Source organism: Dama dama, chromosome 14 (assembly GCF_033118175.1).
Source record: "Dama dama isolate Ldn47 chromosome 14, ASM3311817v1, whole genome shotgun sequence".
NCBI classification, from domain to species: domain Eukaryota; kingdom Metazoa; phylum Chordata; class Mammalia; order Artiodactyla; family Cervidae; genus Dama; species Dama dama.
The window spans coordinates 25,052,027-25,066,377 of record NC_083694.1 but is presented as its reverse complement, the minus strand read 5'-3'; the positions used below and the strand labels follow the sequence as shown (position 1 = coordinate 25,066,377).

The window sequence follows — 14,351 nt, the reverse complement described above, 5'->3', positions numbered from 1 at the left end:
CCTTCCTTTTTCAATTTAAGTCTGAATTTTACAATAGGAGTTCATGATCTGAGCCACAGTCATTTCCTGGTCTTGATTTTGCTGACTGTATAGAGCTTCTCCATCTTTGGCTGCAAAGAATATAGTCAGTCTGATTTCAGTGTTGATCATCTGGTGATGTCCATGTGTAGAGTACCAAGTACATGTATGCTGATGCACACGCACATCAAATAGAATGAGAGGTAAGTGCTGCTAAGAAAAAGGAGGGGAGGGGCAGAGCCCAGTTTGTGGGTCTGTGTGTCAGTGGTGGTTTTATGTAGATGAATGGGAACAGTAAGCAAGAGAGAGGCAGGCAGCCCTTGGGAGAAAGGGTGCTGGACCACTGCCGTTCATCAGTAGCTCCTTATTCTTCCCCATGAGGCCTCAGAACCTAAACTTCCATCAGTCAAAGGCATTTACTCCCCACTGGGCCACTGTGCCTTCACTTTCTACCTACATCTTCATTAGACCTACACACAACATAGTGACCCCTGGGCAGCCTCTTCCTGCTGGATGCGCGGCCCCTCAGATACTTCCCAGCCTCCTAACAGGCCAGGTTGGTTGTCTGGTCTTGTCTCTGTCCTCCTCACTCTCCAGGGTAGGGCATGACTGCATTGCTGCTCTCTCGAGCTCCATCTGTGGCATCAATGACCCCTAACCTCTGCAGGGAAGGAGGTGTGCAGAGCTGTCATACCTGGATTCCTGTGGTCTCAAGGGCCATTGCCTTGAGGCTGAGGGGCAGTGAGCTGGCTGCCTTCCCAGGTTTTAGCTCATTCACTTCTCCCTGTAGCCCTGGGAGTTCGGTTTGTCTATTATCCTCAGTTTGCAGATGAAGGAAATTGCCCACAGCTAGAGGCAGAGTTGGGCAAGTCTTATCCACAAAGAAAATCCCTTTCTTTAAGGAAACAAAGCACAATTATAGAAAGTTCAAAGGTCTAGGGTTTAAATAATGCCCTGAGTGTAGTCACAGAGCAAAAAATGGTGACTCAGGAAAGGAGAGAAGACTTAAATACTGTTAAGTACTGCCTGTGGGTTGGCACAGAAAAGGATTACTTGTGAGGAGCCTAGATAGAATGACCAACTTAGGTATGGGAGAGCCATCTAATACACCTGTGGATAGCTCTGTTCATTCATCTTTCTGTTGCTAAAGGAATTTGTCAAAAATTACAGAAAGTTGTAAAAAGTCATCCAGAATCAGAAGAATGTCCGTAAACTGACCACACACTCCACAACTCCCCTCCCTCACCCTCTTTAAAAAAACCTTTCCCTTAAAAAAAAAAAAAACCTTTCCCTGAAAGCCTTCGAAGAGTTCGGTCCCTTTGAGCGCTCACCACCTGGACTCCTTGCTTGCCGCCTTCAATAAATACTGCACTTTTCCTTCACCACAGCCTGGTGTCCATAAATCAGCTTTTTTGGGTGAGCAGACCTGACTTTGGTTCGGTAACAGCTCCCTGGATCCCAAATGTCCTTGAAAGCCAGTTAAAAATAAGAGAGACTAGGTCTAACCAGTCAATTTACATACTTACTATTCAAGGTAGGTTTAGTGAGCCCTGCCAGGCTCTGTTAGAGAGTTGGGGACGTGGTGGCAAACAAATACGGCCCTTTCTCTCCCAGAGCCCATGTGATGGTTCATGACTGAAGCAGGCACATATCTGGATGGGACAACTGTGGTAGCAATATGTACCTGGAAGGAAATAAGTTGGGAATGGGCAGGGGCAGATCCCATTTGTGGATTGTTCTGGACTTTTTAAAAACGATTTATTTATTTATGGGCTGTGGTGGGTCTCCATTGCTGAACGAGGGCTTTGTCCAGTTGTGGGGAGGGGGACTACTCTTCATTGTGGTCCACGGGCTTCTCAATGCAGCGGCTTCTCTTGTTGCAGAGCATGGGTTCTAGGATGTCTGGACCTCAGGAGTTAAGGCACTTGGGTTCAGTCATTATGGCTCCCAGGCTTGGTTGCTCCTCAGCATGTGGGATCTTCCTGGACCAGGGGTCAAACCGGTGTCCCTTGTATTGCAAGGCAGATTCTTATCTACTGGGCCACCAGGGAAGCCCCAGATCCCAGTTTTGTGGAGCCTGAAGCTTATCTGAGGGCCATCTTTTGGAAAAAGAATACATGAGCTATTATTTTTCCAGGGCTGTCATAACAAAGTATCACAAACTGGAGGCTTAAACAATAATTCTCTCAGTTCTGGAGGCTAGAAATCCAAGGTAGGGTTGGTTCCTTCCAAGGACTCTGAGGGCAGGTCTGTTCCAGCCCTCCTTGGCTCATCCTTGGCTTGTAGATGACACATCACTCCATCCTCCACCTTCCCATGGTGGTGTTCCTACACTGACATCTTCCTGTAAGTCTTGTTGGATTAGGAGCATGACTTTGCCTTTTTGTTTCTAATTTTATATTGGAGTATAGTTAATTAACAATGTTGTGTTAGTTTCAACTGTACAGCAAAGTGATTCTGTTATATATATGCATGTATCTATTCTTTTTCAAATTCTTTTCCCATTTAGGTTATTACAAGAATATTGAGCAGATTTCCCTGAACTACACAGTGGATCCCTGTTGGCTATCTATTTTATAAATAGTAGGGTGTACAGGCAAGCCCAAACTCCCTTTTTAATTGTGCATACCCACCCCACCCCCACCAGCATTGCCTCATTTTAACTAATCATGTCCAATGACCCTACATCTGATAAGATCCCATCCTGAAATAGGCAGCCTCCAGGATGTCTTCTGTGGGGGACAAAATTCAACCCCAACACAAGGCTAGGGCTCTTCCCAGGGCTTGTAGGGCCCTGTGCCAGCGAGGGGCTCTGAGGCATAGCTTCTTCAGCGTGGCAGCAGCTGTCCCCCTGGGATGCAGGTGAGGAATGGTGTGACCGGGGTGGGTGCACCATCCCTGGGGTGGAGGGGACGCGGCAGACCCATCACTACCCCTCCTGTCCTCTTCACCCACCCTGGAGGCCCAAGTCCCTCTTTTGCAGAAGCCCTCCCTGGGTTTCTCAAGGGCTTCCTCTGTCCCCACCCTCAGCAGCCTAGAAGTGGCCCCAGGAGAAACCATCAAGCAAAGAGGGAAGGGGTTGGTGAATGTACCCCTCAGCCTCCTCCTCCCTCAGAGGGATTTTTAAAAAAATCTTTTATTGTGAGTGCAGATGCAGAAAAACATTGAGGGCTTCGTGGATTACTCTAAGGCAGACACTCCATGACCACTGGGGGACTGTTCTCAGGTGTGACCTGTCCAGTCTCAGAAGCCACAGCACCAAGGTGAGACTTTTCTGACTCATTTCTCCATTGCCTTATTGTACTCCTGGGACCACATTCCAGATAAGTGGCTTGCACCAGATTCTTGTCTCTGGATCAGTTTTTTGTGAAACGCAAAGCATGCAGTTGGTAAGGAGAGGCTTCTTAAGAGAGATGGCATCTGCGGTGGGACCTGGGTGTTGAAAGGACATTGGCCGTGCAGGAATGTGGCCTGGTGTTTCAGATGGGGGGGCGGCCCATGGAGGCCCCAGGAGAATGGGCCCAGGTGCCCAGGCAACAGAAAGAAGCCTGCTATGTGGCTGTGACACAGCCACAGGAGAGGCAGCAGAAGCCTGGAGATCCTGTGTGTGTGTCTGTGTGCGTATGCACGTATTTGAGTTGTGTGGGTGGTGGGGCGAGGGCCCTGTGGGGAGAGGCCCTGCTTCCTTCCCTACCCCCGCCATCCAACCTGCACATCCACAAGTGTACACACTCACCAGAAGCAGAGCTTTGAAAACCCAATTTCATGTGCCCATTCACAAGTATTTATTCAAATCAGGTTATTAGAAACCAGATCATCTCTCCATGAGCCACACTAAGTGTGGAGATACCTGAATCACCAGGACACAGCCTCAACTGTGCTGTTCTGGCTAATGATGAAGACACAACTGTGCTTGCCTAACCGCAGCCCTGGAGCTGGGATGCCCCTTCCTGGGGGCGAGTCTCTCCAGCAAAAGGGGAGTGAGTTAGTGTGTGGAGAGCTGCCCCCACGTGAGGCTGGGGCGGGTGTGGCTCCCCCTATAATGAATACCTGTCTTTGTTACTCTACTGTGAAACAGGCTTGCCATGCAGTGCTTGTCATGTGGATTGACATGCACAGTGAAAGGTTTTGCTGGAAAAAAAAAAAAAAACCACTCAGGTCAAACTCACAGAGACAGAAAGTAGAACGACAGATGCTAACGTCTGGGGGAGGGAGACTTGTTCTGTGGGTACAGACTTTCGGTTCTGTAAGGTGAAACAGTCCTGGAGACTGGTTGTACAGTGATGTAAATGTTGTTTTTGTTCCGTCTCCAAGTCATTCTGACTCTTTGTGACCTCATAGACTGCACCTTGCCAGGCCTCCCTGTCCCTCACCATGTCTCAGAGTTTGCCCAAGTTCATGTCCATTGAATCCGTGATGCCATCCAACCATCTCATCCTCTGTCACCCTCTTCTCCTTGTGCCTTCAATCTTTCCCAGCATCAGGGTCTTTTCCAATGAATTGGCTGTTCGCATCAAGTGGCCAAAATATTGGAGCTTCAGCTTCAGCATCAGTCCTTCCAATGAATATTCAGGGTTGATTTCCTTTAGGATTAACTGATTTGATCTCCTTGCTGTCCAAGGGACTCTCAAGAGTCTCCAACACCACAGTTCAAAAGCATCAGTTTTTCGGCACTCTGCCTTCTTTATGGTCCAACTTTCACATCCGTACGTGACTACTGAAAAGACCATGGCCTTGACTACATGGACCTTTGCAAAGTCCTGTTTAGGTTTGTCATAGCTTTTGTTCCAAGAAGCAATCGTTCTAATTTCATGGCTGCAGTCACCATCTGCAGTGATTTTAGAGACCAAGAAGAGGAAATCTGTCACAGCTTCCACCCTTTCTCCTTCTATTTGCCAGGAAGTAATGGGGCTGGATGCCATGCTCTTAGTTTTTTTAATATTGAGTTTTAAGCCACCCTTTTCACTCTCCTCTTTCACCCTCATTAAGAGGCTCACAGTGATGTGAATGTACTTAATAATTTTTCAGGATGGTTGATTTGGTGGCCTCTTGCCTTCTGAGATGGCCCACACTCTGTGGAGTGCATGTCTCTCTAAGTAAATCCACTTCTTACCTATCAAAAAAAAAAAAAAGATTAATATGGGTAAATTTTCTTATGTGTATTTTACCACAATTAAAAAAAAAAAAATTCTAGGACTTTCCTGATGCTACAGTGGATAGGAATCCACCTGCCAGTGCAGGGGGACATGAGTTCAATCCCTGGTCCGGGAAGATCCCACATGCCTTGGAGCAACTAAGCCTGTGTGCCACAACTCCTGAGCCTGTGCTCTGGAGCTTGGAAGCCACCACCGCTGAGCTCATGTGCCGGGAGTACTGAAGCCAGCACACCCCAGAGCCTGTGCTCCGCAACAAGAGAAGCTACGGCAGTGAGAAGCCTGCACACCACAGCTAGTGAGGAGCCCTCGCTCGCTGCAACTAGAGAAAGCCTGCCCATAGCAACAAGGACCCAGTGCAACCAAAAGATAAACAAATAAAATAAATATTTTTCTAAAAATTCTAGGGACTTCCCTAGATTAAGTGGCTAAGACTCCACCCTCCCCATGCAGGGGGCCCAGGTTCCACCCCTGGTCAGAGAATGAGATTCTACCTGCCCCAACTAAAAGATTCCATGTGCTGCAACTAAGACCCAGCACAGCCAAATAAATAAAAATAAATAATTTTTTTTTTAATTCCTGAAAAAGTCCAAATATGAGACCATAGTTTAGGCAGCGGTCATTAATTGCTCTGGGTTGGAACAATTTTGACAACACTTTTGGTTTCTGGCACTGTTCCGAGTGACCCATTCCAGCACCTTGATGTTCCCAGGGGCAGTGGTCATCATTCCTAGGGACAGTGACTTACATATTTGATCTCCACAATCCAGCCCAGCAGCCCAAGAGGTAGATCGAAAGATAAAGAAACCAGCTCTGAGAAGTTAGTGAACTGGCTTCAGGCACACAGGCGCTGAAGATCCTGTTTTCTCCCTCACTGCTGTGACTTTTCTTCAAACGCCACAGAACATTGGTGACCCAGTCAAGATCCCTTTCCAGGTTCCCCCTCACAGGCCCATGCTGTGTCCTGGGCCCTGGCTACTAGGGTTTAAAGCCGAGGCTTATTAAGTAGCTGACAGTTGTCCTCCTGTCAGGAAAAGGAGTCACCATTTTGAGGAGCTCACAGCCCCCAGCTGTTCACCTTCCTTTCTTGTTGGCAAATCAGGCCCAGGTCTTGCCTGCTTTTGCTGGAGCATCTAAACTGGGTTTTGTAGGACTGATTATTTAGAAAATCATAACTGCTGAGAAAGCTCTTAAAAATCTGTGGTTAAGTGTGAACTCCAGGCCACAGGCTCCTGTTCTGACTTTTGCTTAAGTACCCTGTGACCTAGGACATGTGGAAATAGCTTGAGGAGTTTACAGGCTATGCCTTCCCCAACTCCCAGCCTTCCTCATGCCACTCTGTCACTGAGCCTGCTGCCTAAATTCCTGGGAGTGTCGAAATTGATACTATCTTAAAAAAAAAAAACTTCACATGTTACACTAATTAGGACAGGGCTCTGAATTCACCAGTAATGTTCACTGTAAAGTCCAAATGCAAAAGTCATGAACTTTGATTTTTAATTTTCATTTTTTGGCCATGCTGATCAGCATGTGAGAACTTCCCTGATCAGGAATCGAATTCTCACTTTCTGGGCCTTAACCACTGAACAACCAGGGAAGTCCCAGAAGTCATGGACTTTCAATTTAGACACTGGATTCAGGCTGACTGTGGCTTTAGACAAGTTACTTATTCTTTCCTATTCAATCATTTCTTGACTGAGAAATGAGACTGATGCCAGCGTAAAGCAGAAACTATTAAGAAGCAGTGGCAAGAATACACAGAAGAACTATACAAAAGAGATCTTAATGACCCAGATAACCACAATGGTGTGATCACTCACCGAGAGGCAGACATCCTGGTGTGCAGTGTCAAGTGGGCCTTAGGAAACATCACTAAAGCTAGTGGAGGTGATGAAATTCCAGCTGAGCTATTTCAAATCCTAGAAGATGATGCTGTTTAAGTACTGCAGTCAATATACCAGCAAATTTGGAAAACTCAGCAGTGGCCACAAAACTGGAAAATATTCATTCCAGTCCCAAAGAAAGGCAATGCCAAAGAATGTTCAAACTACTGCACAATTGCACTCATTTCACATGCTAGCAAACAATGCTCAAAATCCTTCAAACTAGGCTTCAACAGTATGTGAACCAAGAACTTCCAGATGTACAAACTGGATTTAGAAAAGCAGAGGAACCAGAGATCAAATTGCCAACATCTGTTGGATCATAGAAAAAGCAAGGGAATTCCAGACAAACATCTACTTCTGCTTTATTGACTATGCCAAAGCCTTTGACTGTGTGAATCACAACAAACTGTGGAAAATTCTTAAAGAGATAGGAATACCAGATCACCTTATCTGCCTCCTGAGAAACCTGTATGCAGGTCAAGAAGCAACAGTTTAGAACCAGACATGGAACAACAGACTGGTTCCAAATTGGTAAAGGAGTAAGTCAAGGCTGTATATTGTCACCCTGTTTGTTTAATTTCTATGCAGAGTACATCACGTGAAATGCTGGGCTGAATGAAGTACAAACTGGAATCAAGATTGCCAGGAAAAACATCAGTAACCTCAGATATGCAGATAGCACCACCCTAATGGCACAAAGTGAAGTGGAATTAAAGAGCCTCTTGATGAAGGTGAAAGGGGAGAGTGAAAAAGTTGACTTAAAACTCAGCATTCAAAAACTAAGATCATGGTATCCAATCCCATCACTTCATGGCAAATAGATGGGGAAACAATGGAAACAGTGAGAGACTTTATTTTCTTGGGCTCCAGAATCACTGCAGATGGTGACCGCAGCCATAAAATTAAAAGACACTACTCCTTGGAAGAAAAGCTATGACCAACCTAGACAGGATATTAAAAAGCAGAGACATTACTTTTCCAACAAAGGTTCATCTAGTCAAAGCTATGGATTTTCCAGTAGTCATGTGTGGATGTGAGAGCTGGACCATAAAGAAGACTGAGCACCATAGAATTGATGCTTTTGAACTGTGGTATTGGAGAAGACTCTTGGGAGTCCTTTGAACAGCAAAGAAATCAAACCAGTCCATCCTAAAGGAAATCAGTCCTGAGTATTCATTGGAAGGACTGAGGCTGAAGCTGAAGCTCCAAACTTTGACCACCTGATGTGAAGAGCTGACTCACTGGAAAAGACCCTGATGCTGGGAAAAATTGAGGGCAAGAGGAGAAGGGGACAACAGAAGATGAGATGGTTGGATGGCATCACCAACTCAATGGACATGAGTTTGAGCAAGCTTTGGAAGATGGTGAAGGACAGGGAGGCCTGGCGTGCTGCAGTCCATGGGATCACAAAGAGTCAGACACAACTGAGCAACTGAACAACAACAGCAACAACCAACATAAAGATTAATAGTGCATAAAGAGACTGGCCCAGTGCCTGGCACGTGGCAGGAGCCCCATCAGTATTGTAGCCCCCCAGTTAGGATTCTCTGGGAGCATGTATGCTTATGGCCCTTATATCCTTAGAAATAGTTTGGCTTCTTGCTATTATAATTCTGTGAAGAGTATTAAAGTTCTTCCTACACGCTTGCTTACATAATTAGTTTTCTCAGCAAACTTTTACAGGCCAGCCAGATCCAAATGCATGTGGAGCAATGTCACTTTTCCCCTAGAAGGGCAACCATGGGCCTGAGTTGGTAGCAGAGACAGTTAGTGATATTGTTAGCTGTTTCTCCCTGGAATGTGGGGAGGGAATTGGGGCATGGGTGGGTTTTAGCCCTCTATGGTGGAGCATTCAGAAACTCCAGGATTCCAAACTGGATGACACTATACCCCAACACCTTTGCTTCACCAGAACAAACAGAGATTCTTCAGAGAGAAGTTAGTAACTGAAGGGAGGTGTCCGGCTGTGCTGGCAAGGGCTTGGGGTGGAGCAAGCTCATGAACATCTGCATTGTGGGAGATCAAGCTGGCCAACCCAACCTGAAGCAAGTTACTTAACTTCTTTAATTCTCAGTTTCCTCCTCCTGTAAATGCAAGTAAGATTAGGGACTGTAATCAAGTGATTTGAAAAGAGATAATGATGCTAAATGGAAATAAGACAGTGACTATCCTAATCTGACAAAAGTCTGTCTAGTCAAAGCTATGATTTTTCCAGTAGTCAGGTATGGATGTGAGAGTTGGACCGTAAAGAAAGCTGAGCACTAAAAAATTGATGCTTTTGAACTGTGGTGTTGGAGAAGACTCTTGAGAGTCCCTTGGACTGCAAGGGGATCCAACCAGTCCATCCTAAAGGAGATCAGTCCTGAATATTCATTGGAAGGACTAATGCTGAAACCGAAGCTCCGATACTTTGGCCACCTGATGTGAAGAACAGACTCATTGGAAAAGACCCTGATGCTGGGAAAGATTAAAGGCAAGAGGTGAAGGGGACCACAGAGGATGAGATGTGTGGATGGTATCACCAACTCAATGGACATGATTTTGAGCAGGCTCCAGGAGTTGGTGATGGACAGGGAAGCCTGGCATACTGCAGTTCATGGGGTCACAAAGAGTCGGACACGACTGAGCAACTGAACTGAACTATCCTAATACGTGATTACTCTTGTCTCTGATCTTTTAAGAAAGGAAATAACAAAGCTATCAAACAGATGAGTGAGACCATCAGAGCGCACCTGGGGTGGTGCTCTGACTGCCTCCCAGGGAGCCTGGCCTGTGAGCTCAGGGGTGGCAGAATCCCACACGTACTTGGAGAAATCTCTTGACTATACAGAGGAAGAGAATCAGGGACTCTAGATCAGTCAGCTAAATGCCAACTCAGTTCCCATAGGACTACGGAGATTTTCAGAATCTGCCTTTTCCCCTGGTCAAGCCCCTCCTCCTGATGGAAACAAACAGCTCTGGTCAAACTACTTTAAGATCCAGCTTGTTTGATGGCCCCATGGACTCAGGCCCCAGAGGGAATCAGGTCCTCAGAAAGGAAAGAAAGAAATCTTCAGAAATTTGATGACGCTGTCATTCAGACTTGATTTTTAGTGAATTCTCTTGCTTTTACTTATCTGTTTTTGAGAAGGTAGCAGGAGATGAGAAGATTGCTTTCATGAAATTGAGGGATGGCAGAATTTGAACTGGAAAATGCAATTATTTTCAACTCTAAAAGTCTTCAAAGTGGGGGCATCGTGGGTGAGCTACCAGGCTTATTTATGCATCTGTGAAGAGAAAGCAGCCACACCAGCCAGGGAGCACTTAGCAGATGGAGGGTGTGCCAAACAAATAGGACACACAGGCCTTAGAAGCCCGGCTTGCTAGGCCAGCACTTTTTTTGTCAACACTAAGCCAAAAAAGCATGGAAAGGTGACATGAAAGTACTTTCACTCAAGGCAACAACAGAAAAGAACTACTTTCTCACACATTTAAGGCCCAGTCTGGAGGGGAAACCAACTGTCCTGATGTGTGTTTATTAAGTCAACTATACTCCAATAAAAATTTTAAAAATAAAATTTGCTTGCAAAATTGTGATGAAGAAAAGCTGTGTGGTTATGGCTTAGATCAGACTGCTGTTGGGGGGGTGGGTTGGAACCCCAACCTAACCCCCACAAAGTGCCAAAAAAAAAAAAAATCTCAACTACTAATTGGGAGGGATATTTGAGACTTAAACCACAACCAAACCAATGAATGTCCACCCCACCCCACTGCCTTTTTTTTTTTTTTTTTTTTTACTAATAAAGGGTTACTCTCGTTCTGAGGGTCTGTTCCTGCAGTCCTGGATAACAACCTCACAGGGAAGGGATATTAATGGCCCTCCTTGGATTAGCAACTTGCTGACCTACAAGGATTTAGAACCCAACATCGAGGGCAGCTCCATTCCTTCAGGTCTTTTTCACAATGCAGCTATTCTGTGCCTTTGCTGAGGATTGCAGATACAGGTATGTGTGCCTAGTAACACGGGATCCGCTCTTAATTCTACAAATGCTGCTTGGGTTTCTTCAGGTTCTGCTTTTCAAAGAAAATTCTAGCTGTGTGCCCTGGATCACAGAAGGGGTCTGTTACAGAGAACCCCCTCAAACACATCCTTAGCCGCTCTTTTTGATCTGTGTGTGCCAATTCACACACGCCTGTTACAGCAGCCACCTTCTGAGCAGCAGGGATACATTCTTTGTCCGCATCTGGAAGCTTCCTTCTTGCTGGGTCCAGTTATTGGCCTCAGGAGTCATCTGCCAATCTGGATTAAATTTAACAAAAACAAAACTTCATTTTCAGATGACGCTCTGCATTCTTCTTCTTCCTGTAACATGTCTTTCATTTTCCAACCAAGAAGTACCTGCATGTCCCTCTGTTGTCAAATCCTACTCCTTTCCCTACTCTCCCTGGGTTGTCACCACACCCTTTCTGCTAATCCCCACTGCAGACCTCACCCAGAGCCCAGTGGGGATCTCTGTCTGATGTCTTTAGGCCTCAGCTGCTCCTTCTCCTCCACTCCGAGCCCCCCCTTGCAGGTGCTACCCCTGTCCTTATCCTGTTTCAAAATCAGATACACAAAGAGGGTCTCAGGGTTTTTGTGCTTTTGGGTTTCTGTGGGTACAATTTTTTCAGGACCTTCCTAGCACAAGGATCAGACTATCCTTGCCTCATTCCAAATGACTAAGGCTTCTAGAAGGTTTCCCTAAGAAAACACTTTTTGTTTTTCCTTATCCAAACAGATCTTCCAAGTTAGCTGGCAAGTGGAAAAGCAGCAAAAGTCCTGGCTTGGACAGCTTACAATGCTCGCCTCAGGCTTATCTCTTGGAACCTCCCTGTCTTCATGGGAATTTTCAGGGGGTGGTATCTGCCTCCCCAGGCCAATATGGATTAAAACAACAGCTTGCAGGGATGGTCTGCAGAGTTTAGACACCTGATCCACGATACTGTGGTGAGCCCACCATTCAGTTCCAGCCACATCATGACTGTCCTATTTTTTTTTTAATATTTATTTATTTATGTATTTGGCTGTGCCCGGTCTTCATTGTGGTACGGGGACCTCTCATCTTCGTTGCAGCGCATCTTCCATGTGGTGTTCAAGATCATTAGTTGTGGCGTGCGGGATCTAGTTCCCCAACCAGGGATTGAACTCATGCCCCCTGCATTGGGAGCACAGAATCTTAGCCACAGCACCACCACAGAAGTCCCGTGACTCTCCTAGTTAAGGCATTGAGTTCTTTATTACTGAATTCTTTTTTTTTTTTCAACTTTTATTGGAGTATAGTTGATTTACAATTTTGTTAGTTTCAGGTGTGTACAGCAAAGTGAATCAATCATGTATATATGGATATGGATATATATATATATATACATAATATATATATATACTCATTCTCTTTCAGATTCTTTTCCCATATAGATTATTACAGAATACTGAATAAAGTTCCCTGTGCTATACAGTAGGTCCTTGTTAGTAACCTATTGTATATATGTTCATATGTGTGCTCAGTCATGTCCGATTCTTTGTGGGCCCATGGACTGTAGCCCACCAGGCTTGTCTCTGTCCATAGAATTTTCCAAGTGAGAATACTGGAGTGCGTTGCCATTTCCTACTCCAGGGAATCTTACTGACGCAGGGATTGAACCCAAATCTGTGTCTCCTGCTTTGGCAGGCAGATTCTTTACCACTGTTCCATCTAGGAAGCCCCTATTTTAAAATACATAATAGTGTGTATATATTAATCCCAATCTAATTTATTATTCCTCCTACATTTCCCCTTTGGTAACCATAGGTTTGATTTTGAGATCTGTGAGTTTGTTTCTCTTTTGCAATAAAGTTCATTTGTATTTTTTTATTAGCTTTCACATACAAGTGGTATTATATGATGCTGGTCTTTCTCTGACTTACATAAGTATGATAGTCTCTAGATCTATCCCTGTTGCTGCAGATGGCTCTATTACTGAATTCTGATTCATTTGCGTATCCCAGCACTAGGGCATCAGCTCCTTAACTTGGGATATTTTGTCTTTGCATCCTCTCTGCCTAATGTAGTGCCTGGCCAAGTACCTGTAGAATGAATGTGCTTAGTCAATCAGTTGTGTCCGACTCTTGGCAACCCACCAGGCTTCTCTGTCTATGGGATTCTCCAGGCAAGAATACTGGAGTGGGTTGCCATGCCTTCCTCCAGCGGATCTTCCCAACTCAGGGATCAAACCCAGGTCTCCGGCACTTCAGGTGGATTCTTTACAGTCTGAGCCACTAGGGAAGCCCCTAGAATGAATAAGTAAGTTCATTTTTACTTAGGATTTAAACCAGTGTTTCATATAAGAATTTAGATGGCTTCTTTGCTCAGCTTCTGTGAAAATGTTCAGTCCCACCAAGGAGGCTAAGGCAGTGTTTCTGGCGTGAGGCCCTCGTTTCTGGCGCTCAATGCACCTGGCAGTCGTCCACTTGGCACTCGCGCCTCCACGGCCTCTGTCTCCGAGCTCACCTGCATCTACCCGACCCTCACCCTGCGCAAGGATGAGGTGCCGCTCACGTCGAGTATGGTCAGCGCCCTCATCACAGCAGCCAGTGTGAACGTCAAGCCTTTCTGGTCAGGTTTGTTTGCAAAGGCCCTGGCCAGTGTCAACATCGAGACTCTTATCTACAACACGGAGCTGGTGGCCCTGCCCCAACAGGAGGTTCTGCCCCTACAGAGGACAAGGTGGGAGCAGAGAAAGAAGACTCTGAGGGGTCTGAAGATGACATAAGGTTTGGTCTTTTGATTAAATCTCTGGTGTAATATTTCTATTTTGTAATGTTCAATAAAAAGCTGACCTCTTAGAAAAATAAAAAAGAGTTTTTGATTGTCAAAGGTCAAAACCCCCCAGAAATATAGCCAAAACTGCTGGCACACAGGAAGGGGTCCACCAGGCAGTGGAATGAACACGCATTGGATAACACATGGGAACATGTGTTCCTTCCTGCTGCCGCTGCAGGACTAGGCTCATTAGATAAGCCCCGTGAAGCTCGGTAGAGTCTGGGTTCTCCAGTCACTGTCTCAATCTCACATCCTGTCTCTGAGTGTGACCCTGTGCCAGTTACTTAATCTCTCTGAGGCTCAGTCTTCTCATCTATTAACTGAAGATATTAACAATAGTAACTGCTTTCCTGGTGGCTCAGATGGTAAAGAGTCTGCCTGCAATGCAGGAGACCAGTTTCAATCCCTTGGTCGGGAAGATCTCCTGGAGAAGGGAATGCCAACCCACTCCAGTATTCTTGCCTGGAGAATTTCAT

The 14,351-nt window shown here is 45.6% G+C and overlaps 1 pseudogene; it reads left to right on the top strand.

Annotated features, from left to right (window-relative positions):
* Nucleotides 1-13,348: 13,348 nt before the first annotated feature.
* LOC133068819 (large ribosomal subunit protein P1-like) lies at nucleotides 13,349-13,886 on the top strand (annotated as a pseudogene).
* The last annotated feature ends 465 nt before the right edge of the window (nucleotides 13,887-14,351 follow it).